This window comes from Ambystoma mexicanum, chromosome 5p (assembly GCF_040938575.1).
Source record: "Ambystoma mexicanum isolate Mex_15411 chromosome 5p, UKY_AmexF1_1, whole genome shotgun sequence".
NCBI lineage: Eukaryota > Metazoa > Chordata > Amphibia > Caudata > Ambystomatidae > Ambystoma > Ambystoma mexicanum.
In genome coordinates, this window is record NC_090930.1 from 742,757,360 (window position 1) to 742,785,164 (window position 27,805).

General features: G+C 39.3%; 24 non-coding genes across 24 annotated transcripts; 12 read left to right on the forward strand and 12 right to left on the reverse strand.

Annotated features, from left to right (window-relative positions):
- The first annotated feature begins 237 nt into the window (after positions 1-237).
- Positions 238-309, forward strand: TRNAQ-UUG (transfer RNA glutamine (anticodon UUG)). Its single transcript has one exon. It is a non-coding gene; the product is annotated as a tRNA-Gln (tRNA).
- An 881-nt stretch (positions 310-1,190) lies between these two features.
- Positions 1,191-1,262, reverse strand: TRNAQ-CUG (transfer RNA glutamine (anticodon CUG)). Its single transcript has one exon. It is a non-coding gene; the product is annotated as a tRNA-Gln (tRNA).
- Positions 1,263-1,521: 259 nt separating this feature from the next.
- Positions 1,522-1,593, forward strand: TRNAQ-UUG (transfer RNA glutamine (anticodon UUG)). The gene has a single exon. It is a non-coding gene; the product is annotated as a tRNA-Gln (tRNA).
- A 913-nt stretch (positions 1,594-2,506) lies between these two features.
- TRNAQ-CUG (transfer RNA glutamine (anticodon CUG)) lies at positions 2,507-2,578 on the reverse strand. The gene has a single exon. It is a non-coding gene; the product is annotated as a tRNA-Gln (tRNA).
- A 2,343-nt stretch (positions 2,579-4,921) lies between these two features.
- TRNAQ-UUG (transfer RNA glutamine (anticodon UUG)) lies at positions 4,922-4,994 on the forward strand. Its single transcript has one exon. It is a non-coding gene; the product is annotated as a tRNA-Gln (tRNA).
- Positions 4,995-5,875: 881 nt separating this feature from the next.
- Positions 5,876-5,947, reverse strand: TRNAQ-CUG (transfer RNA glutamine (anticodon CUG)). The gene has a single exon. It is a non-coding gene; the product is annotated as a tRNA-Gln (tRNA).
- A 259-nt stretch (positions 5,948-6,206) lies between these two features.
- TRNAQ-UUG (transfer RNA glutamine (anticodon UUG)) lies at positions 6,207-6,278 on the forward strand. The gene has a single exon. It is a non-coding gene; the product is annotated as a tRNA-Gln (tRNA).
- A 913-nt stretch (positions 6,279-7,191) lies between these two features.
- On the reverse strand, positions 7,192-7,263 carry TRNAQ-CUG (transfer RNA glutamine (anticodon CUG)). Its single transcript has one exon. It is a non-coding gene; the product is annotated as a tRNA-Gln (tRNA).
- A 2,371-nt stretch (positions 7,264-9,634) lies between these two features.
- Positions 9,635-9,707, forward strand: TRNAQ-UUG (transfer RNA glutamine (anticodon UUG)). Its single transcript has one exon. It is a non-coding gene; the product is annotated as a tRNA-Gln (tRNA).
- Positions 9,708-10,588: 881 nt separating this feature from the next.
- On the reverse strand, positions 10,589-10,660 carry TRNAQ-CUG (transfer RNA glutamine (anticodon CUG)). The gene has a single exon. It is a non-coding gene; the product is annotated as a tRNA-Gln (tRNA).
- Positions 10,661-10,919: 259 nt separating this feature from the next.
- On the forward strand, positions 10,920-10,991 carry TRNAQ-UUG (transfer RNA glutamine (anticodon UUG)). The gene has a single exon. It is a non-coding gene; the product is annotated as a tRNA-Gln (tRNA).
- A 913-nt stretch (positions 10,992-11,904) lies between these two features.
- Positions 11,905-11,976, reverse strand: TRNAQ-CUG (transfer RNA glutamine (anticodon CUG)). The gene has a single exon. It is a non-coding gene; the product is annotated as a tRNA-Gln (tRNA).
- A 2,387-nt stretch (positions 11,977-14,363) lies between these two features.
- Positions 14,364-14,436, forward strand: TRNAQ-UUG (transfer RNA glutamine (anticodon UUG)). Its single transcript has one exon. It is a non-coding gene; the product is annotated as a tRNA-Gln (tRNA).
- An 887-nt stretch (positions 14,437-15,323) lies between these two features.
- On the reverse strand, positions 15,324-15,395 carry TRNAQ-CUG (transfer RNA glutamine (anticodon CUG)). The gene has a single exon. It is a non-coding gene; the product is annotated as a tRNA-Gln (tRNA).
- Positions 15,396-15,654: 259 nt separating this feature from the next.
- On the forward strand, positions 15,655-15,726 carry TRNAQ-UUG (transfer RNA glutamine (anticodon UUG)). Its single transcript has one exon. It is a non-coding gene; the product is annotated as a tRNA-Gln (tRNA).
- Positions 15,727-16,639: 913 nt separating this feature from the next.
- TRNAQ-CUG (transfer RNA glutamine (anticodon CUG)) lies at positions 16,640-16,711 on the reverse strand. The gene has a single exon. It is a non-coding gene; the product is annotated as a tRNA-Gln (tRNA).
- Positions 16,712-19,096: 2,385 nt separating this feature from the next.
- Positions 19,097-19,168, forward strand: TRNAQ-UUG (transfer RNA glutamine (anticodon UUG)). The gene has a single exon. It is a non-coding gene; the product is annotated as a tRNA-Gln (tRNA).
- Positions 19,169-20,049: 881 nt separating this feature from the next.
- TRNAQ-CUG (transfer RNA glutamine (anticodon CUG)) lies at positions 20,050-20,121 on the reverse strand. The gene has a single exon. It is a non-coding gene; the product is annotated as a tRNA-Gln (tRNA).
- Positions 20,122-20,380: 259 nt separating this feature from the next.
- Positions 20,381-20,452, forward strand: TRNAQ-UUG (transfer RNA glutamine (anticodon UUG)). The gene has a single exon. It is a non-coding gene; the product is annotated as a tRNA-Gln (tRNA).
- A 914-nt stretch (positions 20,453-21,366) lies between these two features.
- Positions 21,367-21,438, reverse strand: TRNAQ-CUG (transfer RNA glutamine (anticodon CUG)). The gene has a single exon. It is a non-coding gene; the product is annotated as a tRNA-Gln (tRNA).
- Positions 21,439-23,826: 2,388 nt separating this feature from the next.
- Positions 23,827-23,898, forward strand: TRNAQ-UUG (transfer RNA glutamine (anticodon UUG)). The gene has a single exon. It is a non-coding gene; the product is annotated as a tRNA-Gln (tRNA).
- Positions 23,899-24,811: 913 nt separating this feature from the next.
- On the reverse strand, positions 24,812-24,883 carry TRNAQ-CUG (transfer RNA glutamine (anticodon CUG)). The gene has a single exon. It is a non-coding gene; the product is annotated as a tRNA-Gln (tRNA).
- A 259-nt stretch (positions 24,884-25,142) lies between these two features.
- TRNAQ-UUG (transfer RNA glutamine (anticodon UUG)) lies at positions 25,143-25,214 on the forward strand. Its single transcript has one exon. It is a non-coding gene; the product is annotated as a tRNA-Gln (tRNA).
- A 914-nt stretch (positions 25,215-26,128) lies between these two features.
- TRNAQ-CUG (transfer RNA glutamine (anticodon CUG)) lies at positions 26,129-26,200 on the reverse strand. Its single transcript has one exon. It is a non-coding gene; the product is annotated as a tRNA-Gln (tRNA).
- Positions 26,201-27,805: the final 1,605 nt, after the last annotated feature.

Genomic DNA, 27,805 nt, shown 5'->3' on the forward strand with positions numbered 1-27,805 from the left:
GCCAAAACAGAGGCAGTCAGAAACAATATTTAATATTGCTTAATCATATGCCTCAAGAGGAAGAATTTGATCTACATGCTCTATAAAGCACAGAGATTGCTATAGCACAACGTCAATCGACAACATCGCTGTGTTTGTATGATATCAGTCAATTGGGACTATGAATCTGTAAAAATTATTGTAAATGTGCTCTATATTGCCATTTCTGATTCAACGCTCTCAGGTGCATCTTGCAAGGGTTCCATGGTGTAATGGTTAGCACTTTGGACTTTGAATCCAACGATCCGAGTTCAAGTCTCGGTGGGACCGTTATCTTGCTCTTACACTCCATTTTCTAATTTCTCAAATTACAATTCAACAGAGTTAATATTCAGAAGTTCAGTCGACTCTCTCTGCACGACATTACATTTAAATGCACTTTGGTGCCTGATACCAATATAGTGATGCAACTACATATCGTTAATGTACAATCCCTAAGGTCAATCAGAGTGGGCACCCAGATATCTCTCAGAAACATTTTCCACAGATGAATAATGTCCAACCTTAACTCTATGAAAAGAAAAATGTATACACTATGTGCAGTAGATTCTCTGCTCACTGGAACATGCAGAAACAACATTGATGTGAAAAGATTGGAAAAAGCCCTATTTTATTAACATTAAAAAATGTTATACAATTATTTTGGTGAATCATATTCACTTTCACAATCATTCCTATGTTTCAAGCAATTTGATGGTCTTATTAAATGTGTAAAAAATGTAATTCTTTGAGTTGACAAACTGTATGGAGAGCAAACTTTTTATAACTTACAAGAGTTATGAGTTCTAGAAAGTAGTGCATTTACTGATCAAGTGCCCTTGTTTAAATGTACTTACTTTATTTGGATCACACCTTTCTCGAAAGAAGAAATAAACTCTAAATTATCAGGAAACAATTCAACTGATTTTAGGGGCCTCCTGGGCTTTCAATGCAAATCGCTGAGATCAAAAGCCAGTTTAATAGCCATTATACCTTGGAGCTTTGGAGATATGAGAGTGGGCAGTTTCTTTGTGGCAAAAGAGAGTCATCCCCAGAAACTATTAATATTCTTTGGTCAAAGAAGACTGCCATCAAAGTGGGCTGTAAAGCAAAGCTATTGCTGTTATATCTATCTGCAAATGAAAGGCAACTTTAAAAGAGAAGCAGCCCCAAGGTCCCACCGAGACTTGAACTCGGATCGCTGGATTCAGAGTCCAGAGTGCTAACCATTACACCATGGAACCCACATATTCAGTAGCATGATGCACTTCATTCTGGAAAAACAGAGCACATCAGAGAAAATATGTAATATTCCTATATCATTAGACTCCAGAGGAAGAATTTGATCCAAATGAGACATGAAGCCAGTACTTTGCGATTGCACAGCATCCAACAGCAACAGTGCTGCTTCGATATAATATCAGTAAACGGTTACTATAGGTCAGTAAAAATCTTGACTGTGCCCTATATTCTCATTGCCCTTATGAAGCTCTGCTCAACAAGGGTTCCATGGTGTAATGGTTAGCACTTTGGACTTTGAATCCAGCGATCCGAGTTCAAGTCTCGGTGGAACCTCTCTCTTGCTCTAACACACTTTGTCTCCTTGTTGTCTTAAATTATAGGCCAAAGATAGTAATATTCATAAGGTTAGTGGTGTAGGGTATTCATTTTCGCTCTCACTCTCTGGCATAACTTTTCATAAAAATCCACTTTTGTGCCTAGCACCTTAACCTTTATGCATTTTTTTTAAATGTATGAACAGTGAGGTCATTCTGAGTCGATGGGCAGATCTGCATCGGAAACATACATAAAAGATTTGAAATTTTCAAACTTAACTCAATGTTAAGAAACATGCTCAATCTGTGACCCAATGGATTCTCTTTTTACTTGAAGATGCAGCAACAACATTAATAATACCATTTTGGGAAAAGCAGCTCTATTGTATCGCCATTCTCTTTCAAAATTGTTAAAGGGTTAATCCTATGAAAAGCGACCACATTCAGAATCAATGATATTAATCAAGCGTCTTAACAGTCTTTACATGTTTGTAAAATGAAGGTATCAGTTTGAGATGAAAAATAGAACGAAGAACACACTTTTCTTAATTCACAAAAGGCCTGAGGTGTATAAATACTGTTTGTACCGACCAAGGGCCCATTCGTGAATGTACTTACTTTAGTTGGATCATACCTTTCTTCAAAGAAGACATCCACAATAAACGATAAGGGAAAGGTTCGACTGATGGTAAACTCTTACAGAGATTTGAATGCAAATTATTGGATTCAACCTCCAGGGTGCTACCATTACACCATGGGTCTTTCACACCACAGAAAGTGGTGGGTTTCATTGTGGCTAAAGAGCGTCATCCATGGAAAATCTTTCTTTTTTCAAATGCACCCAGGGAATAATGCTATGAAAGTGGGCGACACAGCAGCGTCATTGCTATTAAAACAAGACACTGAGAGGAAAACAAACACAGTAATTCCCAAGGTCCCACCGAGATTTGAACTCGGATCGCTGGATTCAGAGTCCAGAGTGCTAACCATTACACCATGGAACCTACATACTTAGTGACATGATGAACGTCATTGCAGCAAAAAAAGCGCCTTTTAGAGAATGTATGCAATATTCTTTTATCTTATGCCTCCAGAGGAAGAATCCTATCCAAATGAGCTGTAAAGCAAAGAGTTTGCTATTGCGCAACAACCAACTAAACAGTTCCACATTTGCATAATATCCGTGGGCTAGGAATATGAGTTTGTTAAAATGATGCATGAGATCTCGATTCTCATTTCTGTTACAACTCTGTCAGGTTGCACCAGCAAGGGGCCCATGGTGTAATGGTTAGCAAAGAACATTACTGAAGGGCCCCTCGGCCAGCCAGAAAGCCAAAATGGAGAGAACGGGCATGAACTGGTTGCGAATGAGCTTCAAAATGCGTTCACAGGTAATTGAACTGGTGATCTCCTCAGTTTATACACCTGGAACTCCTGTCAATAGCAACAGTCGGCAGCTGGGTTGCAAGACATTTCGTCGAAAAAAATTTGTCGACAGGACAAATGGTCGAAACCATTTGGTCGAAAACCAAATGGTCGAATTGCTTTTTTTTTTATTTTCACATTTTTTTTTTGGGGGGTGGGGGTTGGGGGGGTCCCCGCCAACCCCCTTTTTTTCTAAAAAAAACCCTTTTTTTCCCTAAACTACAACCTAAAAAATATATATATATATAAATTAAAAAATCGACCATTTGGCTTTCGACCAAATTACGTCGACCAAATGTCTTTCGACGAAATGTCCGGACAGCGGCAGCTGGTCTGTGTCAATAATGGCAATTTGATTTTGCCATTTTCACAACTCCCTAATAAATGAACAAAATGTTCCATTTGTAGGCACAGTTACATGCTATGGTATGTATACCATGCTTAATAACCACCATAGGAGGCTCAGAGCACCATCCGCATTCTTACGTACAAAACATGTAAGGAAATAATCAGATCTTTTGCTCTGCAGGAGTCAGGCTTCTTTAAAGCCTGACAAAGTGGCAGAGTGCCATTGTAAACTGAGGCATGATGAAACCATGCCCAAGAACCCAGGCAGGTTAAACCCTTCCACTCATGCCCCTAGGCCCCAGACAGGGCAGCTGGCATGGATTATGGACACTTTTAACATAGGGTGGTTTTTCAACCTTATCTCCTCTGGGAGCAAAGCGCTGGACAGGGTTTCCTGTACGATTTTGAGGTTCGCAGGGATCTATGTGTGGATGTTTCTTGGTGTGAAAAGCATGACACCTTTTGGGGTGACACCAGGCTCTTCTGGGAGTTAATTTGCATAATCTCTACTTTCTATTTTATGTGACATGGGCTGCAGTTACATTGTTCTGTTAATAGAGGGCAACACACAGGTCATAGTTCCAAACAGGGGTGCACGGTCTGCTTGCTAGCTTACATTTACAGTTCTATTTGGGATTCACCGCCTTTTCATAAACTGAGTACTCTTCCGGAGTATTTCTAACTTATGTAGGTGTTTTGGGGGTGTTACGTGCCTTTGTATGACTGCTGCAAACCACTTGATATTAGACATTGATTGGAAACGACATAAAAAATCCTGACACATATTGTAAGCGGACATAAAATGACCTATATTAGCTAATATAAGTAAACAGACATCACTCCCCCCTCCCCACAAAAAGGGATGTATGCGTACACAAAAAATAAAAATGAAAAACAAGCAACTACTGCAGTTAAAATCTAAAAATGTAAATTCAGTTACATGATCATGACTCGGAAGGGGAAGTTAAAAAGTAAAAAAACACAAGGTAGGAGAGAGGTTAGCTTTACATGCCATGAGGGAGGAAGAGGTCTTCCAAGCACTGTTGTGTATGTTGGTCAATCCCTCTGAAACGCAAAAGGGATGTGCACATAGAAATCAAAGCAGAGTCATCCAGAGAGACTATTTAATTCTTTTTTTTTCAAATTCTCAAAAGGAAGCTGCTATCAAATTGAACTATTCATCACAGCCACTGCTAGGAAATCTATGTGCATAAAATGACAATACACCCAAAGGAAAACAAAATATAGCTATAACATGTCAGATTACTAAATTCAGAGTCCAGCCTACTAACCATTAGACCATGGAACCTAAATACTTCCGCAAATGCTGAACTTCATTATGCCAAAACAGAGGCAGTCAGAAACAATATTTAATATTGCTTAATCATATGCCTCAAGAGGAAGAATTTGATCTACATGCTCTATAAAGCACAGAGATTGCTATAGCACAACGTCAATCGACAACATCGCTGTGTTTGTATGATATCAGTCAATTGGGACTATGAATCTGTAAAAATTGTAAATGTGCTCTATATTGCCATTTCTGATTCAACGCTCTCAGGTGCATCTTGCAAGGATTCCATGGTGTAATGGTTAGCACTTTGGACTTTGAATCCAACGATCCGAGTTCAAGTCTCGGTGGGACCGTTATCTTGCTCTTACACTCCATTTTCTAATTTCTCAAATTACAATTCAACAGAGTTAATATTCAGAAGTTCAGTCGACTCTCTCTGCACGACATTACATTTAAATGCACTTTGGTGCCTGATACCAATACAGTGATGCAACTACATATCGTTAATGTACAATCCCTAAGGTCAATCAGAGTGGGCACCCAGATATCTCTCAGAAACATTTTCCACAGATGAATAATGTCCAACCTTAACTCTATGAAAAGAAAAATGTATACACTATGTGCAGTAGATTCTCTGCTCACTGGAACATGCAGAAACAACATTGATGTGAAAAGATTGGAAAAAGCCCTATTTTATTAACATTAAAAAATGTTATACAATTATTTTGGTGAATCATATTCACTTTCACAATCATTCCTATGTTTCAAGCAATTTGATGGTCTTATTAAATGTGTAAAAAATGTAATTCTTTGAGTTGACAAACTGTATGGAGAGCAAACTTTTTATAACTTACAAGAGTTATGAGTTCTAGAAAGTAGTGCATTTACTGATCAAGTGCCCTTGTTTAAATGTACTTACTTTATTTGGATCACACCTTTCTCGAAAGAAGAAATAAACTCTAAATTATCAGGAAACAATTCAACTGATTTTAGGGGCCTCCTGGGCTTTCAATGCAAATCGCTGAGATCAAAAGCCAGTTTAATAGCCATTATACCTTGGAGCTTTGGAGATATGAGAGTGGGCAGTTTCTTTGTGGCAAAAGAGAGTCATCCCCAGAAACTATTAATATTCTTTGGTCAAAGAAGACTGCCATCAAAGTGGGCTGTAAAGCAAAGCTATTGCTGTTATATCTATCTGCAAATGAAAGGCAACTCTAAAAGAGAAGCAGCCCCAAGGTCCCACCGAGACTTGAACTCGGATCGCTGGATTCAGAGTCCAGAGTGCTAACCATTACACCATGGAACCCACATATTCAGTAGCATGATGCACTTCATTCTGGAAAAACAGAGCACATCAGAGAAAATATGTAATATTCCTATATCATTAGACTCCAGAGGAAGAATTTGATCCAAATGAGACATGAAGCCAGTACTTTGCGATTGCACAGCATCCAACAGCAACAGTGCTGCTTCGATATAATATCAGTAAACGGTTACTATAGGTCAGTAAAAATCTTGACTGTGCCCTATATTCTCATTGCCCTTATGAAGCTCTGCTCAACAAGGGTTCCATGGTGTAATGGTTAGCACTTTGGACTTTGAATCCAGCGATCCGAGTTCAAGTCTCGGTGGAACCTCTCTCTTGCTCTAACACACTTTGTCTCCTTGTTGTCTTAAATTATAGGCCAAAGATAGTAATATTCATAAGGTTAGTGGTGTAGGGTATTCATTTTCGCTCTCACTCTCTGGCATAACTTTTCATAAAAATCCACTTTTGTGCCTAGCACCTTAACCTTTATGCATTTTTTTTAAATGTATGAACAGTGAGGTCATTCTGAGTCGATGGGCAGATCTGCATCGGAAACATACATAAAAGATTTGAAATTTTCAAACTTAACTCAATGTTAAGAAACATGCTCAATCTGTGACCCAATGGATTCTCTTTTTACTTGAAGATGCAGCAACAACATTAATAATACCATTTTGGGAAAAGCAGCTCTATTGTATCGCCATTCTCTTTCAAAATTGTTAAAGGGTTAATCCTATGAAAAGCGACCACATTCAGAATCAATGATATTAATCAAGCGTCTTAACAGTCTTCACATGTTTGTAAAATGAAGGTATCAGTTTGAGATGAAAAATAGAACGAAGAACACACTTTTCTTAATTCACAAAAGGCCTGAGGTGTATAAATACTGTTTGTACCGACCAAGGGCCCATTCGTGAATGTACTTACTTTAGTTGGATCATACCTTTCTTCAAAGAAGACATCCACAATAAACGATAAGGGAAAGGTTTGACTGATGGTAAACTCTTACAGAGATTTGAATGCAAATTATTGGATTCAACCTCCAGGGTGCTACCATTACACCATGGGTCTTTCACACCACAGAAAGTGGTGGGTTTCATTGTGGCTAAAGAGCGTCATCCATGGAAAATCTTTCTTTTTTCAAATGCACCCAGGGAATAATGCTATGAAAGTGGGCGACACAGCAGCGTCATTGCTATTAAAACAAGACACTGAGAGGAAAACAAACACAGTAATTCCCAAGGTCCCACCGAGATTTGAACTCGGATCGCTGGATTCAGAGTCCAGAGTGCTAACCATTACACCATGGAACCTACATACTTAGTGACATGATGAACGTCATTGCAGCAAAAAAAGCGCCTTTTAGAGAATGTATGCAATATTCTTTTATCTTATGCCTCCAGAGGAAGAATCCTATCCAAATGAGCTGTAAAGCAAAGAGTTTGCTATTGCGCAACAACCAACTAAACAGTTCCACATTTGCATAATATCCGTGGGCTAGGAATATGAGTTTGTTAAAATGATGCATGAGATCTCGATTCTCATTTCTGTTACAACTCTGTCAGGTTGCACCAGCAAGGGGCCCATGGTGTAATGGTTAGCAAAGAACATTACTGAAGGGCCCCTCGGCCAGCCAGAAAGCCAAAATGGAGAGAACGGGCATGAACTGGTTGTGAATGAGCTTCAAAATGCGTTCACAGGTAATTGAACTGGTGATCTCCTCAGTTTATACACCTGGAACTCCTGTCAATAGCAACAGTCGGCAGCTGGGTTGCAAGACATTTCGTCGAAAAAAATTTGTCGACAGGACAAATGGTCGAAACCATTTGGTCGAAAACCAAATGGTCGAATTGCTTTTGTTTTTTATTTTCACATTTTTTTTTTGGGGGGTGGGGGTTGGGGGGGTCCCCGCCAACCCCCTTTTTTTCTAAAAAAACCCCTTTTTTTCCCTAAACTACAACCTAAAAAATATATATATATATAAATTAAAAAATCGACCATTTGGCTTTCGACCAAATTACGTCGACCAAATGTCTTTCGACGAAATGTCCGGACAGCGGCAGCTGGTCTGTGTCAATAATGGCAATTTGATTTAGCCATTTTCACAACTCCCTAATAAATGAACAAAATGTTCCATTTGTAGGCACAGTTACATGCTATGGTATGTATACCATGCTTAATAACCACCATAGGAGGCTCAGAGCACCATCCGCATTCTTACGTACAAAACATGTAAGGAAATAATCAGATCTTTTGCTCTGCAGGAGTCAGGCTTCTTTAAAGCCTGACAAAGTGGCAGAGTGCCATTGTAAACTGAGGCATGATGAAACCATGCCCAAAAACCCAGGCAGGTTAAACCCTTCCACTCATGCCCCTAGGCCCCGAACCGCCACGAACGGCCAGGTTCTATAGACAGGGCAGCTGGCATGGATTATGGACACTTTTAACATAGGGTGGTTTTTCAACCTTATCTCCTCTGGGAGCAAAGCGCTGGACAGGGTTTCCTGTACGTTTTTGAGGTTCGCAGGGATCTATGTGTGGATGTTTCTTGGTGTGAAAAGCATGACACCTTTTGGGGTGACACCAGGCTCTTCTGGGAGTTAATTTGCATAATCTCTACTTTCTATTTTATGTGACATGGGCTGCAGTTACATTGTTCTGTTAATAGAGGGCAACACACAGGTCATAGTTCCAAACAGGGGTGCACGGTCTGCTTGCTAGCTTACATTTACAGTTCTATTTGGGATTCACCGCCTTTTCATAAACTGAGTACTCTTCCGGAGTATTTCTAACTTATGTAGGTGTTTTGGGGGTGTTACGTGCCTTTGTATGACTGCTGCAAACCACTTGATATTAGACATTGATTGGAAACGACATAAAAAATCCTGACACATATTGTAAGCGGACATAAAATGACCTATATTAGCTAATATAAGTAAACAGACATCACTCCCCCCTCCCCACAAAAAGGGATGTATGCGTACACAAAAAATAAAAATGAAAAACAAGCAACTACTGCAGTTAAAATCTAAAAATGTAAATTCAGTTACATGATCATGACTCGGAAGGGGAAGTTAAAAAGTAAAAAAACACAAGGTAGGAGAGAGGTTAGCTTTACATGCCATGAGGGAGGAAGAAGTCTTCCAAGCACTGTTGTGTATGTTGGTCAATCCCTCTGAAACGCAAAAGGGATGTGCACATAGAAATCAAAGCAGAGTCATCCAGAGAGACTATTTAATTCTTTTTTTTTCAAATTCTCAAAAGGAAGCTGCTATCAAATTGAACTATTCATCACAGCCACTGCTAGGAAATCTATGTGCATAAAATGACAATACACCCAAAGGAAAACAAAATATAGCTATAACATGTCAGATTACTAAATTCAGAGTCCAGCCTACTAACCATTAGACCATGGAACCTAAATACTTCCGCAAATGCTGAACTTCATTATGCCAAAACAGAGGCAGTCAGAAACAATATTTAATATTGCTTAATCATATGCCTCAAGAGGAAGAATTTGATCTACATGCTCTATAAAGCACAGAGATTGCTATAGCACAACGTCAATCGACAACATCGCTGTGTTTGTATGATATCAGTCAATTGGGACTATGAATCTGTAAAAATTGTAAATGTGCTCTATATTGCCATTTCTGATTCAACGCTCTCAGGTGCATCTTGCAAGGATTCCATGGTGTAATGGTTAGCACTTTGGACTTTGAATCCAACGATCCGAGTTCAAGTCTCGGTGGGACCGTTATCTTGCTCTTACACTCCATTTTCTAATTTCTCAAATTACAATTCAACAGAGTTAATATTCAGAAGTTCAGTCGACTCTCTCTGCACGACATTACATTTAAATGCACTTTGGTGCCTGATACCAATACAGTGATGCAACTACATATCGTTAATGTACAATCCCTAAGGTCAATCAGAGTGGGCACCCAGATATCTCTCAGAAACATTTTCCACAGATGAATAATGTCCAACCTTAACTCTATGAAAAGAAAAATGTATACACTATGTGCAGTAGATTCTCTGCTCACTGGAACATGCAGAAACAACATTGATGTGAAAAGATTGGAAAAAGCCCTATTTTATTAACATTAAAAAATGTTATACAATTATTTTGGTGAATCATATTCACTTTCACAATCATTCCTATGTTTCAAGCAATTTGATGGTCTTATTAAATGTGTAAAAAATGTAATTCTTTGAGTTGACAAACTGTATGGAGAGCAAACTTTTTATAACTTACAAGAGTTATGAGTTCTAGAAAGTAGTGCATTTACTGATCAAGTGCCCTTGTTTAAATGTACTTACTTTATTTGGATCACACCTTTCTCGAAAGAAGAAATAAACTCTAAATTATCAGGAAACAATTCAACTGATTTTAGGGGCCTCCTGGGCTTTCAATGCAAATCGCTGAGATCAAAAGCCAGTTTAATAGCCATTATACCTTGGAGCTTTGGAGATATGAGAGTGGGCAGTTTCTTTGTGGCAAAAGAGAGTCATCCCCAGAAACTATTAATATTCTTTGGTCAAAGAAGACTGCCATCAAAGTGGGCTGTAAAGCAAAGCTATTGCTGTTATATCTATCTGCAAATGAAAGGCAACTCTAAAAGAGAAGCAGCCCCAAGGTCCCACCGAGACTTGAACTCGGATCGCTGGATTCAGAGTCCAGAGTGCTAACCATTACACCATGGAACCCACATATTCAGTAGCATGATGCACTTCATTCTGGAAAAACAGAGCACATCAGAGATAATATGTAATATTCCTATATCATTAGACTCCAGAGGAAGAATTTGATCCAAATGAGACATGAAGCCAGTACTTTGCGATTGCACAGCATCCAACAGCAACAGTGCTGCTTCGATATAATATCAGTAAACGGTTACTATAGGTCAGTAAAAATCTTGACTGTGCCCTATATTCTCATTGCCCTTATGAAGCTCTGCTCAACAAGGGTTCCATGGTGTAATGGTTAGCACTTTGGACTTTGAATCCAGCGATCCGAGTTCAAGTCTCGGTGGAACCTCTCTCTTGCTCTAACACACTTTGTCTCCTTGTTGTCTTAAATTATAGGCCAAAGATAGTAATATTCATAAGGTTAGTGGTGTAGGGTATTCATTTTCGCTCTCACTCTCTGGCATAACTTTTCATAAAAATCCACTTTTGTGCCTAGCACCTTAACCTTTATGCATTTTTTTTAAATGTATGAACAGTGAGGTCATTCTGAGTCGATGGGCAGATCTGCATCGGAAACATACATAAAAGATTTGAAATTTTCAAACTTAACTCAATGTTAAGAAACATGCTCAATCTGTGACCCAATGGATTCTCTTTTTACTTGAAGATGCAGCAACAACATTAATAATACCATTTTGGGAAAAGCAGCTCTATTGTATCGCCATTCTCTTTCAAAATTGTTAAAGGGTTAATCCTATGAAAAGCGACCACATTCAGAATCAATGATATTAATCAAGCGTCTTAACAGTCTTTACATGTTTGTAAAATGAAGGTATCAGTTTGAGATGAAAAATAGAACGAAGAACACACTTTTCTTAATTCACAAAAGGCCTGAGGTGTATAAATACTGTTTGTACCGACCAAGGGCCCATTCGTGAATGTACTTATTTTAGTTGGATCATACCTTTCTTCAAAGAAGACATCCACAATAAACGATAAGGGAAAGGTTCGACTGATGGTAAACTCTTACAGAGATTTGAATGCAAATTATTGGATTCAACCTCCAGGGTGCTACCATTACACCATGGGTCTTTCACACCACAGAAAGTGGTGGGTTTCATTGTGGCTAAAGAGCGTCATCCATGGAAAATCTTTCTTTTTTCAAATGCACCCAGGGAATAATGCTATGAAAGTGGGCGACACAGCAGCGTCATTGCTATTAAAACAAGACACTGAGAGGAAAACAAACACAGTAATTCCCAAGGTCCCACCGAGATTTGAACTCGGATCGCTGGATTCAGAGTCCAGAGTGCTAACCATTACACCATGGAACCTACATACTTAGTGACATGATGAACGTCATTGCAGCAAAAAAAGCGCCTTTTAGAGAATGTATGCAATATTCTTTTATCTTATGCCTCCAGAGGAAGAATCCTATCCAAATGAGCTGTAAAGCAAAGAGTTTGCTATTGCGCAACAACCAACTAAACAGTTCCACATTTGCATAATATCCGTGGGCTAGGAATATGAGTTTGTTAAAATGATGCATGAGATCTCGATTCTCATTTCTGTTACAACTCTGTCAGGTTGCACCAGCAAGGGGCCCATGGTGTAATGGTTAGCAAAGAACATTACTGAAGGGCCCCTCGGCCAGCCAGAAAGCCAAAATGGAGAGAACGGGCATGAACTGGTTGTGAATGAGCTTCAAAATGCGTTCACAGGTAATTGAACTGGTGATCTCCTCAGTTTATACACCTGGAACTCCTGTCAATAGCAACAGTCGGCAGCTGGGTTGCAAGACATTTCGTCGAAAAAAATTTGTCGACAGGACAAATGGTCGAAACCATTTGGTCGAAAACCAAATGGTCGAATTGCTTTTGTTTTTTATTTTCACATTTTTTTTTTGGGGGGTGGGGGTTGGGGGGGGTCCCCGCCAACCCCCTTTTTTTATAAAAAAACCCCTTTTTTTCCCTAAACTACAACCTAAAAAATATATATATATATAAATTAAAAAATCGACCATTTGGCTTTCGACCAAATTACGTCGACCAAATGTCTTTCGACGAAATGTCTTTCGACGAAATGTCCGGACAGCGGCAGCTGGTCTGTGTCAATAATGGCAATTTGATTTAGCCATTTTCACAACTCCCTAATAAATGAACAAAATGTTCCATTTGTAGGCACAGTTACATGCTATGGTATGTATACCATGCTTAATAACCACCATAGGAGGCTCAGAGCACCATCCGCATTCTTACGTACAAAACATGTAAGGAAATAATCAGATCTTTTGCTCTGCAGGAGTCAGGCTTCTTTAAAGCCTGACAAAGTGGCAGAGTGCCATTGTAAACTGAGGCATGATGAAACCATGCCCAAGAACCCAGGCAGGTTAAACCCTTCCACTCATGCCCCTAGGCCCCGAACCGCCACGAACGGCCAGGTTCTATAGACAGGGCAGCTGGCATGGATTATGGACACTTTTAACATAGGGTGGTTTTTCAACCTTATCTCCTCTGGGAGCAAAGCGCTGGACAGGGTTTCCTGTACGTTTTTGAGGTTCGCAGGGATCTATGTGTGGATGTTTCTTGGTGTGAAAAGCATGACACCTTTTGGGGTGACACCAGGCTCTTCTGGGAGTTAATTTGCATAATCTCTACTTTCTATTTTATGTGACATGGGCTGCAGTTACATTGTTCTGTTAATAGAGTGCAACACACAGGTCATAGTTCCAAACAGGGGTGCACGGTCTGCTTGCTAGCTTACATTTACAGTTCTATTTGGGATTCACCGCCTTTTCATAAACTGAGTACTCTTCCGGAGTATTTCTAACTTATGTAGGTGTTTTGGGGGTGTTACGTGCCTTTGTATGACTGCTGCAAACCACTTGATATTAGACATTGATTGGAAACGACATAAAAAATCCTGACACATATTGTAAGCGGACATAAAATGACCTATATTAGCTAATATAAGTAAACAGACATCACTCCCCCCTCCCCACAAAAAGGGATGTATGCGTACACAAAAAATAAAAATGAAAAACAAGCAACTACTGCAGTTAAAATCTAAAAATGTAAATTCAGTTACATGATCATGACTCGGAAGGGGAAGTTAAAAAGTAAAAAAACACAAGGTAGGAGAGAGGTTAGCTTTACATGCCATGAGGGAGGAAGAGGTCTTCCAAGCACTGTTGTGTATGTTGGTCAATCCCTCTGAAACGCAAAAGGGATGTGCACATAGAAATCAAAGCAGAGTCATCCAGAGAGACTATTTAATTCTTTTTTTTTCAAATTCTCAAAAGGAAGCTGCTATCAAATTGAACTATTCATCACAGCCACTGCTAGGAAATCTATGTGCATAAAATGACAATACACCCAAAGGAAAACAAAATATAGCTATAACATGTCAGATTACTAAATTCAGAGTCCAGCCTACTAACCATTAGACCATGGAACCTAAATACTTCCGCAAATGCTGAACTTCATTATGCCAAAACAGAGGCAGTCAGAAACAATATTTAATATTGCTTAATCATATGCCTCAAGAGGAAGAATTTGATCTACATGCTCTATAAAGCACAGAGATTGCTATAGCACAACGTCAATCGACAACATCGCTGTGTTTGTATGATATCAGTCAATTGGGACTATGAATCTGTAAAAATTGTAAATGTGCTCTATATTGCCATTTCTGATTCAACGCTCTCAGGTGCATCTTGCAAGGATTCCATGGTGTAATGGTTAGCACTTTGGACTTTGAATCCAACGATCCGAGTTCAAGTCTCGGTGGGACCGTTATCTTGCTCTTACACTCCATTTTCTAATTTCTCAAATTACAATTCAACAGAGTTAATATTCAGAAGTTCAGTCGACTCTCTCTGCACGACATTACATTTAAATGCACTTTGGTGCCTGATACCAATACAGTGATGCAACTACATATCGTTAATGTACAATCCCTAAGGTCAATCAGAGTGGGCACCCAGATATCTCTCAGAAACATTTTCCACAGATGAATAATGTCCAACCTTAACTCTATGAAAAGAAAAATGTACACACTATGTGCAGTAGATTCTCTGCTCACTGGAACATGCAGAAACAACATTGATGTGAAAAGATTGGAAAAAGCCCTATTTTATTAACATTAAAAAATGTTATACAATTATTTTGGTGAATCATATTCACTTTCACAATCATTCCTATGTTTCAAGCAATTTGATGGTCTTATTAAATGTGTAAAAAATGTAATTCTTTGAGTTGACAAACTGTATGGAGAGCAAACTTTTTATAACTTACAAGAGTTATGAGTTCTAGAAAGTAGTGCATTTACTGATCAAGTGCCCTTGTTTAAATGTACTTACTTTATTTGGATCACACCTTTCTCGAAAGAAGAAATAAACTCTAAATTATCAGGAAACAATTCAACTGATTTTAGAGGCCTCCTGGGCTTTCAATGCAAATCGCTGAGATCAAAAGCCAGTTTAATAGCCATTATACCTTGGAGCTTTGGAGATATGAGAGTGGGCAGTTTCTTTGTGGCAAAAGAGAGTCATCCCCAGACCCAGAAACTATTAATATTCTTTGGTCAAAGAAGACTGCCATCAAAGTGGGCTGTAAAGCAAAGCTATTGCTGTTATATCTATCTGCAAATGAAAGGCAACTCTAAAAGAGAAGCAGTCCCAAGGTCCCACCGAGACTTGAACTCGGATCGCTGGATTCAGAGTCCAGAGTGCTAACCATTACTCCATGGAACCCACATATTCAGTAGCATGATGCACTTCATTCTGGAAAAACAGAGCACATCAGAGAAAATATGTAATATTCCTATATCATTAGACTCCAGAGGAAGAATTTAATCCAAATGAGACATGAAGCCAATACTTTGCGATTGCACAGCATCCAACAGCAACAGTGCTGCTTCGATATAATATCAGTAAACGGTTACTATAGGTCAGTAAAAATCTTGACTGTGCCCTATATTCTCATTGCCCTTATGAAGCTCTGCTCAACAAGGGTTCCATGGTGTAATGGTTAGCACTTTGGACTTTGAATCCAGCGATCCGAGTTCAAGTCTCGGTGGAACCTCTCTCTTGCTCTAACACACTTTGTCTTCTTGTTGTCTTAAATTATAGGCCAAAGATAGTAATATTCATAAGGTTAGTGGTGTAGGGTATTCATTTTCGCTCTCACTCTCTGGCATAACTTTTCATAAAAATCCACTTTTGTGCCTAGCACCTTAACCTTTATGCATTTTTTTTAAATGTATGAACAGTGAGGTCATTCTGAGTCGATGGGCAGATCTGCATCGGAAACATACATAAAAGATTTGAAATTTTCAAACTTAACTCAATGTTAAGAAACATGCTCAATCTGTGACCCAATGGATTCTCTTTTTACTTGAAGATGCAGCAACAACATTAATAATACCATTTTGGGAAAAGCAGCTCTATTGTATCGCCATTCTCTTTCAAAATTGTTAAAGGGTTAATCCTATGAAAAGCGACCACATTCAGAATCAATGATATTAATCAAGCGTCTTAACAGTCTTTACATGTTTGTAAAATGAAGGTATCAGTTTGAGATGAAAAATAGAACGAAGAACACACTTTTCTTAATTCACAAAAGGCCTGAGGTTTATAAATACTGTTTGTACCGACCAAGGGCCCATTCGTGAATGTACTTACTTTAGTTGGATCATACCTTTCTTCAAAGAAGACATCCACAATAAACGATAAGGGAAAGGTTCGACTGATGGTAAACTCTTACAGAGATTTGAATGCAAATTATTGGATTCAACCTCCAGGGTGCTACCATTACACCATGGGTCTTTCACACCACAGAAAGTGGTGGGTTTCATTGTGGCTAAAGAGCGTCATCCATGGAAAATCTTTCTTTTTTCAAATGCACCCAGGGAATAATGCTATGAAAGTGGGCGACACAGCAGCGTCATTGCTATTAAAACAAGACACTGAGAGGAAAACAAACACAGTAATTCCCAAGGTCCCACCGAGATTTGAACTCGGATCGCTGGATTCAGAGTCCAGAGTGCTAACCATTACACCATGGAACCTACATACTTAGTGACATGATGAACGTCATTGCAGCAAAAAAAGCGCCTTTTAGAGAATGTATGCAATATTCTTTTATCTTATGCCTCCAGAGGAAGAATCCTATCCAAATGAGCTGTAAAGCAAAGAGTTTGCTATTGCGCAACAACCAACTAAACAGTTCCACATTTGCATAATATCCGTGGGCTAGGAATATGAGTTTGTTAAAATGATGCATGAGATCTCGATTCTCATTTCTGTTACAACTCTGTCAGGTTGCACCAGCAAGGGGCCCATGGTGTAATGGATAGCAAAGAACATTACTGAAGGGCCCCTCGGCCAGCCAGAAAGCCAAAATGGAGAGAACGGGCATGAACTGGTTGTGAATGAGCTTCAAAATGCGTTCACAGGTAATTGAACTGGTGATCTACTCAGTTTATACACCTGGAACTCCTGTCAATAGCAACAGTCGGCAGCTGGGTTGCCAGACATTTCGTCGAAAAAAATTTGTCGACAGGACAATTGGTCGAAACCATTTGGTCGAAAACCAAATGGTCGAATTGCTTTTGTTTTTTATTTTCACATTTTTTTTTGGGGGGGTGGGGGTTGGGGGGGTCCCCGCCAACCCCCTTTTTTTCTAAAAACCCCTTTTTTTCCCTAAACTACAACCTAAAAAATATATATATAAATAAATAAAAAAATCGACCATTTGGCTTTCGACCAAATTACGTCGACCAAATGTCTTTCGACGAAATGTCTTTCGACGAAATGTCCGGACAGCGGCAGCTGGTCTGTGTCAATAATGGCAATTTGATTTTGCCATTTTCACAACTCCCTAATAAATGAACAAAATGTTCCATTTGTAGGCACAGTTACATGCTATGGTATGTATACCATGCTTAATAACCACCATAGGAGGCTCAGAGCACCATCCGCATTCTTACGTACAAAACATGTAAGGAAATAATCAGATCTTTTGCTCTGCAGGAGTCAGGCTTCTTTAAAGCCTGACAAAGTGGCAGAGTGCCATTGTAAACTGGGGCATGATGAAACCATGCCCAAGAACCCAGGCAGGTTAAACCCTTCCACTCATGCCCCTAGGCCCTGAACGTCCACGAACGGCCAGGTTCTATAGACAGGGCAGCTGGCATGGATTATGGACACTTTTAACATAGGGTGGTTTTTCAACCTTATCTCCTCTGGGAGCAAAGCGCTGGACAGGGTTTCCTGTACGTTTTTGAGGTTCGCAGGGATCTATGTGTGGATGTTTCTTGGTGTGAAAAGCATGACACCTTTTGGGGTGACACCAGGCTCTTCTGGGAGTTAATTTGCATAATCTCTACTTTCTATTTTATGTGACATGGGCTGCAGTTACATTGTTCTGTTAATAGAGGGCAACACACAGGTCATAGTTCCAAACAGGGGTGCACGGTCTGCTTGCTAGCTTACATTTACAGTTCTATTTGGGATTCACCGCCTTTTCATAAACTGAGTACTCTTCCGGAGTATTTCTAACTTATGTAGGTGTTTTGGGGGTGTTACGTGCCTTTGTATGACTGCTGCAAACCACTTGATATTAGACATTGATTGGAAACGACATAAAAAATCCTGACACATATTGTAAGCGGACATAAAATGACCTATATTAGCTAATATAAGTAAACAGACATCACTCCCCCCTCCCCACAAAAAGGGATGTATGCGTACACAAAAAATAAAAATGAAAAACAAGCAACTACTGCAGTTAAAATCTAAAAATGTAAATTCAGTTACATGATCATGACTCGGAAGGGGAAGTTAAAAAGTAAAAAAACACACGGTAGGAGAGAGGTTAGCTTTACATGCCATGAGGGAGAAAGAGGTCTTCCAAGCACTGTTGTGTATGTTGGTCAATCCCTCTGAAACGCAAAAGGGATGTGCACATAGAAATCAAAGCAGAGTCATCCAGAGAGACTATTTAATTCTTTTTTTTTCAAATTCTCAAAAGGAAGCTGCTATCAAATTGAACTATTCATCACAGCCACTGCTAGGAAATCTATGTGCATAAAATGACAATACACCCAAAGGAAAACAAAATATAGCTATAACATGTCAGATTACTAAATTCAGAGTCCAGCCTACTAACAATTAGACCATGGAACCTAAATACTTCCGCAAATGCTGAACTTCATTATGCCAAAACAGAGGCAGTCAGAAACAATATTTAATATTGCTTAATCATATGCCTCAAGAGGAAGAATTTGATCGACATGCTCTATAAAGCACAGAGATTGCTATAGCATAACGTCAATCGACAACATCGCTGTGTTTGTATGATATCAGTCAATTGGGACTATGAATCTGTAAAAATTGTAAATGTGCTCTATATTGCCATTTCTGATTCAACGCTCTCAGGTGCATCTTGCAAGGGTTCCATGGTGTAATGGTTAGCACTTTGGACTTTGAATCCAACGATCCGAGTTCAAGTCTCGGTGGGACCGTTATCTTGCTCTTACACTCCATTTTCTAATTTCTCAAATTACAATTCAACAGAGTTAATATTCAGAAGTTCAGTCGACTCTCTCTGCACGACATTCCATTTAAATGTACTTTGGTGCCTGATACCAATACAGTGATGCAACTACATATCGTTAATGTACAATCCCTAAGGTCAATCAGAGTGGGCACCCAGATATCTCTCAGAAACATTTTCCACAGATGAATAATGTCCAACCTTAACTCTATGAAAAGAAAAATGTACACACTATGTGCAGTAGATTCTCTGCTCACTGGAACATGCAGAAACAACATTGATGTGAAAAGATTGGAAAAAGCCCTATTTTATTAACATTAAAAAATGTTATACAATTATTTTGGTGAATCATATTCACTTTCACAATCATTCCTATGTTTCAAGCAATTTGATGGTCTTATTAAATGTGTAAAAAATGTAATTCTTTGAGTTGACAAACTGTATGGAGAGCAAACTTTTTATAACTTACAAGAGTTATGAGTTCTAGAAAGTAGTGCATTTACTGATCAAGTGCCCTTGTTTAAATGTACTTACTTTATTTGGATCACACCTTTCTCGAAAGAAGAAATAAACTCTAAATTATCAGGAAACAATTCAACTGATTTTAGGGGCCTCCTGGGCTTTCAATGCAAATCGCTGAGATCAAAAGCCAGTTTAATAGCCATTATACCTTGGAGCTTTGGAGATATGAGAGTGGGCAGTTTCTTTGTGGCAAAAGAGAGTCATCCCCAGAAACTATTAATATTCTTTGGTCAAAGAAGACTGCCATCAAAGTGGGCTGTAAAGCAAAGCTATTGCTGTTATATCTATCTGCAAATGAAAGGCAACTCTAAAAGAGAAGCAGCCCCAAGGTCCCACCGAGACTTGAACTCGGATCGCTGGATTCAGAGTCCAGAGTGCTAACCATTACACCATGGAACCCACATATTCAGTAGCATGATGCACTTAATTCTGGAAAAACAGAGCACATCAGAGAAAATATGTAATATTCCTATATCATTAGACTCCAGAGGAAGAATTTGATCCAAATGAGACATGAAGCCAATACTTTGCGATTGCACAGCATCCAACAGCAACAGTGCTGCTTCGATATAATGTCAGTAAACGGTTACTATAGGTCAGTAAAAATCTTGACTGTGCCCTATATTCTCATTGCCCTTATGAAGCTCTGCTCAACAAGGGTTCCATGGTGTAATGGTTAGCACTTTGGACTTTGAATCCAGCGATCCGAGTTCAAGTCTCGGTGGAACCTCTTTCTTGCTCTAACACACTTTGTCTCCTTGTTGTCTTAAATTATAGGCCAAAGATAGTAATATTCATAAGGTTAGTGGTGTAGGGTATTCATTTTCGCTCTCACTCTCTGGCATAACTTTTCATAAAAATCCACTTTTGTGCCTAGCACCTTAACCTTTATGCATTTTTTTTTAAATGTATGAACAGTGAGGTCATTCTGAGTCGATGGGCAGATCTGCATCGGAAACATACATAAAAGATTTGAAATTTTCAAACTTAACTCAATGTTAAGAAACATGCTCAATCTGTGACCCAATGGATTCTCTTTTTACTTGAAGATGCAGCAACAACATTAATAATACCATTTTGGGAAAAGCAGCTCTATTGTATCGCCATTCTCTTTCAAAATTGTTAAAGGGTTAATCCTATGAAAAGCGACCACATTCAGAATCAATGATATTAATCAAGCGTCTTAACAGTCTTTACATGTTTGTAAAATGAAGGTATCAGTTTGAGATGAAAAATAGAACGAAGAACACACTTTTCTTAATTCACAAAAGGCCTGAGGTGTATAAATACTGTTTGTACCGACCAAGGGCCCATTCGTGAATGTACTTACTTTAGTTGGATCATACCTTTCTTCAAAGAAGACATCCACAATAAACGATAAGGGAAAGGTTCGACTGATGGTAAACTCTTACAGAGATTTGAATCCAAATTATTGGATTCAACCTCCAGGGTGCTACCATTACACCATGGGTCTTTCACACCACAGAAAGTGGTGGGTTTCATTGTGGCTAAAGAGCGTCATCCATGGAAAATCTTTCTTTTTTCAAATGCACCCAGGGAATAATGCTATGAAAGTGGGCGACACAGCAGCGTCATTGCTATTAAAACAAGACACTGAGAGGAAAACAAACACAGTAATTCCCAAGGTCCCACCGAGATTTGAACTCGGATCGCTGGATTCAGAGTCCAGAGTGCTAACCATTACACCATGGAACCTACATACTTAGTGACATGATGAACGTCATTGCAGCAAAAAAAGCGCCTTTTAGAGAATGTATGCAATATTCTTTTATCTTATGCCTCCAGAGGAAGAATCCTATCCAAATGAGCTGTAAAGCAAAGAGTTTGCTATTGCGCAACAACCAACTAAACAGTTCCACATTTGCATAATATCCGTGGGCTAGGAATATGAGTTTGTTAAAATGATGCATGAGATCTCGATTCTCATTTCTGTTACAACTCTGTCAGGTTGCACCAGCAAGGGGCCCATGGTGTAATGGTTAGCAAAGAACATTACTGAAGGGCCCCTCGGCCAGCCAGAAAGCCAAAATGGAGAGAACGGGCATGAACTGGTTGTGAATGAGCTTCAAAATGCGTTCACAGGTAATTGAACTGGTGATCTCCTCAGTTTATACACCTGGAACTCCTGTCAATAGCAACAGTCGGCAGCTGGGTTGCAAGACATTTCGTCGAAAAAAATTTGTCGACAGGACAAATGGTCGAAACCATTTGGTCGAAAACCAAATGGTCGAATTGCTTTTGTTTTTTATTTTCACATTTTTTTTTTGGGGGGCGGGGGGTTTGGGGGGGTCCCCCCAACCCCCTTTTTTTCTAAAAAAAACCCTTTTTTTCCCTAAACTACAACCTAAAAAATATATATATAAATAAATAAAAAAATCGACCATTTGGCTTTCGACCAAATTACGTCGACCAAATGTCTTTCGACGAAATGTCTTTCGACGAAATGTCCGGACAGCGGCAGCTGGTCTGTGTCAGTAATGGCAATTTGATTTTGTCATTTTCACAACTCCCTAATAAATGAACAAAATGTTCCATTTGTAGGCACAGTTACATGCTATGGTATGTATACCATGCTTAATAACCACCATAGGAGGCTCAGAGCACCATCCGCATTCTTACGTACAAAACATGTAAGGAAATAATCAGATATTTTGCTCTGCAGGAGTCAGGCTTCTTTAAAGCCTGACAAAGTGGCAGAGTGCCACTGTAAACTGAGGCATGATGAAACTATGCCCAAGAACCCAGGCAGGTTAAACCCTTCCACTCATGCCCCTATGCCCCGAAGGGCCACGAACGGCCAGGTTCTATAGACAGGGCAGCTGGCATGGATTATGGACACTTTTAACATAGGGTGGTTTTTCAACCTTATCTCCTCTGGGAGCAAAGCGCTGGACAGGGTTTCCTGTACGTTTTTGAGGTTCGCAGGGATCTATGTGTGGATGTTTCTTGGTGTGAAAAGCATGACACCTTTTGGGGTGACACCAGGCTCTTCTGGGAGTTAATTTGCATAATCTCTACTTTCTATTTTATGTGACATGGGCTGCAGTTACATTGTTCTGTTAATAGAGGGCAACACACAGGTCATAGTTCCAAACAGGGGTGCACGGTCTGCTTGCTAGCTTACATTTACAGTTCTATTTGGGATTCACCGCCTTTTCATAAACTGAGTACTCTTCCGGAGTATTTCTAACTTATGTAGGTGTTTTGGGGGTGTTACGTGCCTTTGTATGACTGCTGCAAACCACTTGATATTAGACATTGATTGGAAACGACATAAAAAATCCTGACACATATTGTAAGCGGACATAAAATGACCTATATTAGCTAATATAAGTAAACAGACATCACTCCCCCCTCCCCACAAAAAGGGATGTATGCGTACACAAAAAATAAAAATGAAAAACAAGCAACTACTGCAGTTAAAATCTAAAAATGTAAATTCAGTTACATGATCATGACTCGGAAGGGGAAGTTAAAAAGTAAAAAAACACAAGGTAGGAGAGAGGTTAGCTTTACATGCCATGAGGGAGGAAGAGGTCTTCCAAGCACTGTTGTGTATGTTGGTCAATCCCTCTGAAACGCAAAAGGGATGTGCACATAGAAATCAAAGCAGAGTCATCCAGAGAGACTATTTAATTCTTTTTTTTTCAAATTCTCAAAAGGAAGCTGCTATCAAATTGAACTATTCATCACAGCCACTGCTAGGAAATCTATGTGCATAAAATGACAATACACCCAAAGGAAAACAAAATATAGCTATAACATGTCAGATTACTAAATTCAGAGTCCAGCCTACTAACCATTAGACCATGGAACCTAAATACTTCCGCAAATGCTGAACTTCATTATGCCAAAACAGAGGCAGTCAGAAACAATATTTAATATTGCTTAATCATATGCCTCAAGAGGAAGAATTTGATCTACATGCTCTATAAAGCACAGAGATTGCTATAGCACAACGTCAATCGACAACATCGCTGTGTTTGTATGATATCAGTCAATTGGGACTATGAATCTGTACAAATTGTAAATGTGCTCTATATTGCCATTTCTGATTCAACGCTCTCAGGTGCATCTTGCAGGGGTTCCATGGTGTAATGGTTAGCACTTTGGACTTTGAATCCAACGATCCGAGTTCAAGTCTCGGTGGAACCGTTATCTTGCTCTTACACTCCATTTTCTAATTTCTCAAATTACAATTCAACAGAGTTAATATTCAGAAGTTCAGTCGACTCAGGTAGCCGTTTTCACACTCTCTCTCTCTCTGCACGACATTACATTTAAATGCACTTTGGTGCCTGATACCAATACAGTGATGCAACTACATATCGTTAATGTACAATCCCTAAGGTCAATCAGAGTGGGCACCCAGATATCTCTCAGAAACATTTTCCACAGATGAATAATGTCCAACCTTAACTCTATGAAAAGAAAAATGTACACACTATGTGCAGTAGATTCTCTGCTCACTGGAACATGCAGAAACAACATTGATGTGAAAAGATTGGAAAAAGCCCTATTTTATTAACATTAAAAAATGTTATACAATTATTTTGGTGAATCATATTCACTTTCACAATAATTCCTATGTTTCAAGCAATTTGATGGTCTTATTAAATGTGTAAAAAATGTAATTCTTTGAGTTGACAAACTGTATGGAGAGCAAACTTTTTATAACTTACAAGAGTTATGAGTTCTAGAAAGTAGTGCATTTACTGATCAAGTGCCCTTGTTTAAATGTACTTACTTTATTTGGATCACACCTTTCTCGAAAGAAGAAATAAACTCTAAATTATCAGGAAACAATTCAACTGATTTTAGAGGCCTCCTGGGCTTTCAATGCAAATCGCTGAGATCAAAAGCCAGTTTAATAGCCATTATACCTTGGAGCTTTGGAGATATGAGAGTGGGCAGTTTCTTTGTGGCAAAAGAGAGTCATCCCCAGACCCAGAAACTATTAATATTCTTTGGTCAAAGAAGACTGCCATCAAAGTGGGCTGTAAAGCAAAGCTATTGCTGTTATATCTATCTGCAAATGAAAGGCAACTCTAAAAGAGAAGCAGCCCCAAGGTCCCACCGAGACTTGAACTCGGATCGCTGGATTCAGAGTCCAGAGTGCTAACCATTATTCCATGGAACCCACATATTCAGTAGCATGATGCACTTCATTCTGGAAAAACAGAGCACATCAGAGAAAATATGTAATATTCCTATATCATTAGACTCCAGAGGAAGAATTTAATCCAAATGAGACATGAAGCCAATACTTTGCGATTGCACAGCATCCAACAGCAACAGTGCTGCTTCGATATAATATCAGTAAACGGTTACTATAGGTCAGTAAAAATCTTGACTGTGCCCTATATTCTCATTGCCCTTATGAAGCTCTGCTCAACAAGGGTTCCATGGTGTAATGGTTAGCACTTTGGACTTTGAATCCAGCGATCCGAGTTCAAGTCTCGGTGGAACCTCTCTCTTGCTCTAACACACTTTGTCTCCTTGTTGTCTTAAATTATAGGCCAAAGATAGTAATATTCATAAGGTTAGTGGTGTAGGGTATTCATTTTCGCTCTCACTCTCTGGCATAACTTTTCATAAAAATCCACTTTTGTGCCTAGCACCTTAACCTTTATGCATTTTTTTTAAATGTATGAACAGTGAGGTCATTCTGAGTCGATGGGCAGATCTGCATCGGAAACATACATAAAAGATTTGAAATTTTCAAACTTAACTCAATGTTAAGAAACATGCTCAATCTGTGACCCAATGGATTCTCTTTTTACTTGAAGATGCAGCAACAACATTAATAATACCATTTTGGGAAAAGCAGCTCTATTGTATCGCCATTCTCTTTCAAAATTGTTAAAGGTTTAATCCTATGAAAAGCGACCACATTCAGAATCAATGATATTAATCAAGCGTCTTAACAGTCTTTACATGTTTGTAAAATGAAGGTATCAGTTTGAGATGAAAAATAGAACGAAGAACACACTTTTTCTTAATTCACAAAAGGCCTGAGGTTTATAAATACTGTTTGTACCGACCAAGGGCCCATTCGTGAATGTACTTACTTTAGTTGGATCATACCTTTCTTCAAAGAAGACATCCACAATAAACGATAAGGGAAAGGTTCGACTGATGGTAAACTCTTACAGAGATTTGAATGCAAATTATTGGATTCAACCTCCAGGGTGCTACCATTACACCATGGGTCTTTCACACCACAGAAAGTGGTGGGTTTCATTGTGGCTAAAGAGCGTCATCCATGGAAAATCTTTCTTTTTTCAAATGCACCCAGGGAATAATGCTATGAAAGTGGGCGACACAGCAGCGTCATTGCTATTAAAACAAGACACTGAGAGGAAAACAAACACAGTAATTCCCAAGGTCCCACCGAGATTTGAACTCGGATCGCTGGATTCAGAGTCCAGAGTGCTAACCATTACACCATGGAACCTACATACTTAGTGACATGATGAACGTCATTGCAGCAAAAAAAGCGCCTTTTAGAGAATGTATGCAATATTCTTTTATCTTATGCCTCCAGAGGAAGAATCCTATCCAAATGAGCTGTAAAGCAAAGAGTTTGCTATTGCGCAACAACCAACTAAACAGTTCCACATTTGCATAATATCCGTGGGCTAGGAATATGAGTTTGTTAAAATGATGCATGAGATCTCGATTCTCATTTCTGTTACAACTCTGTCAGGTTGCACCAGCAAGGGGCCCATGGTGTAATGGATAGCAAAGAACATTACTGAAGGGCCCCTCGGCCAGCCAGAAAGCCAAAATGGAGAGAACGGGCATGAACTGGTTGTGAATGAGCTTCAAAATGCGTTCACAGGTAATTGAACTGGTGATCTACTCAGTTTATACACCTGGAACTCCTGTCAATAGCAACAGTCGGCAGCTGGGTTGCCAGACATTTCGTCGAAAAAAATTTGTCGACAGGACAATTGGTCGAAACCATTTGGTCGAAAACCAAATGGTCGAATTGCTTTTGTTTTTTATTTTCACATTTTTTTTTTGGGGGGTGGGGGTTGGGGGGGTCCCCGCCAACCCCCTTTTTTTCTAAAAACCCCTTTTTTTCCCTAAACTACAACCTAAAAAATATATATATAAATAAATAAAAAAATCGACCATTTGGCTTTCGACCAAATTACGTCGACCAAATGTCTTTCGACGAAATGTCTTTCGACGAAATGTCCGGACAGCGGCAGCTGGTCTGTGTCAATAATGGCAATTTGATTTTGCCATTTTCACAACTCCCTAATAAATGAACAAAATGTTCCATTTGTAGGCACAGTTACATGCTATGGTATGTATACCATGCTTAATAACCACCATAGGAGGCTCAGAGCACCATCCGCATTCTTACGTACAAAACATGTAAGGAAATAATCAGATCTTTTGCTCTGCAGGAGTCAGGCTTCTTTAAAGCCTGACAAAGTGGCAGAGTGCCATTGTAAACTGGGGCATGATGAAACCATGCCCAAGAACCCAGGCAGGTTAAACCCTTCCACTCATGCCCCTAGGCCCCGAACGTCCACGAACGGCCAGGTTCTATAGACAGGGCAGCTGGCATGGATTATGGACACTTTTAACATAGGGTGGTTTTTCAACCTTATCTCCTCTGGGAGCAAAGCGCTGGACAGGGTTTCCTGTACGTTTTTGAGGTTCGCAGGGATCTATGTGTGGATGTTTCTTGGTGTGAAAAGCATGACACCTTTTGGGGTGACACCAGGCTCTTCTGGGAGTTAATTTGCATAATCTCTACTTTCTATTTTATGTGACATGGGCTGCAGTTACATTGTTCTGTTAATAGAGGGCAACACACAGGTCATAGTTCCAAACAGGGGTGCACGGTCTGCTTGCTAGCTTACATTTACAGTTCTATTTGGGATTCACCGCCTTTTCATAAACTGAGTACTCTTCCGGAGTATTTCTAACTTATGTAGGTGTTTTGGGGGTGTTACGTGCCTTTGTATGACTGCTGCAAACCACTTGATATTAGACATTGATTGGAAACGACATAAAAAATCCTGACACATATTGTAAGCGG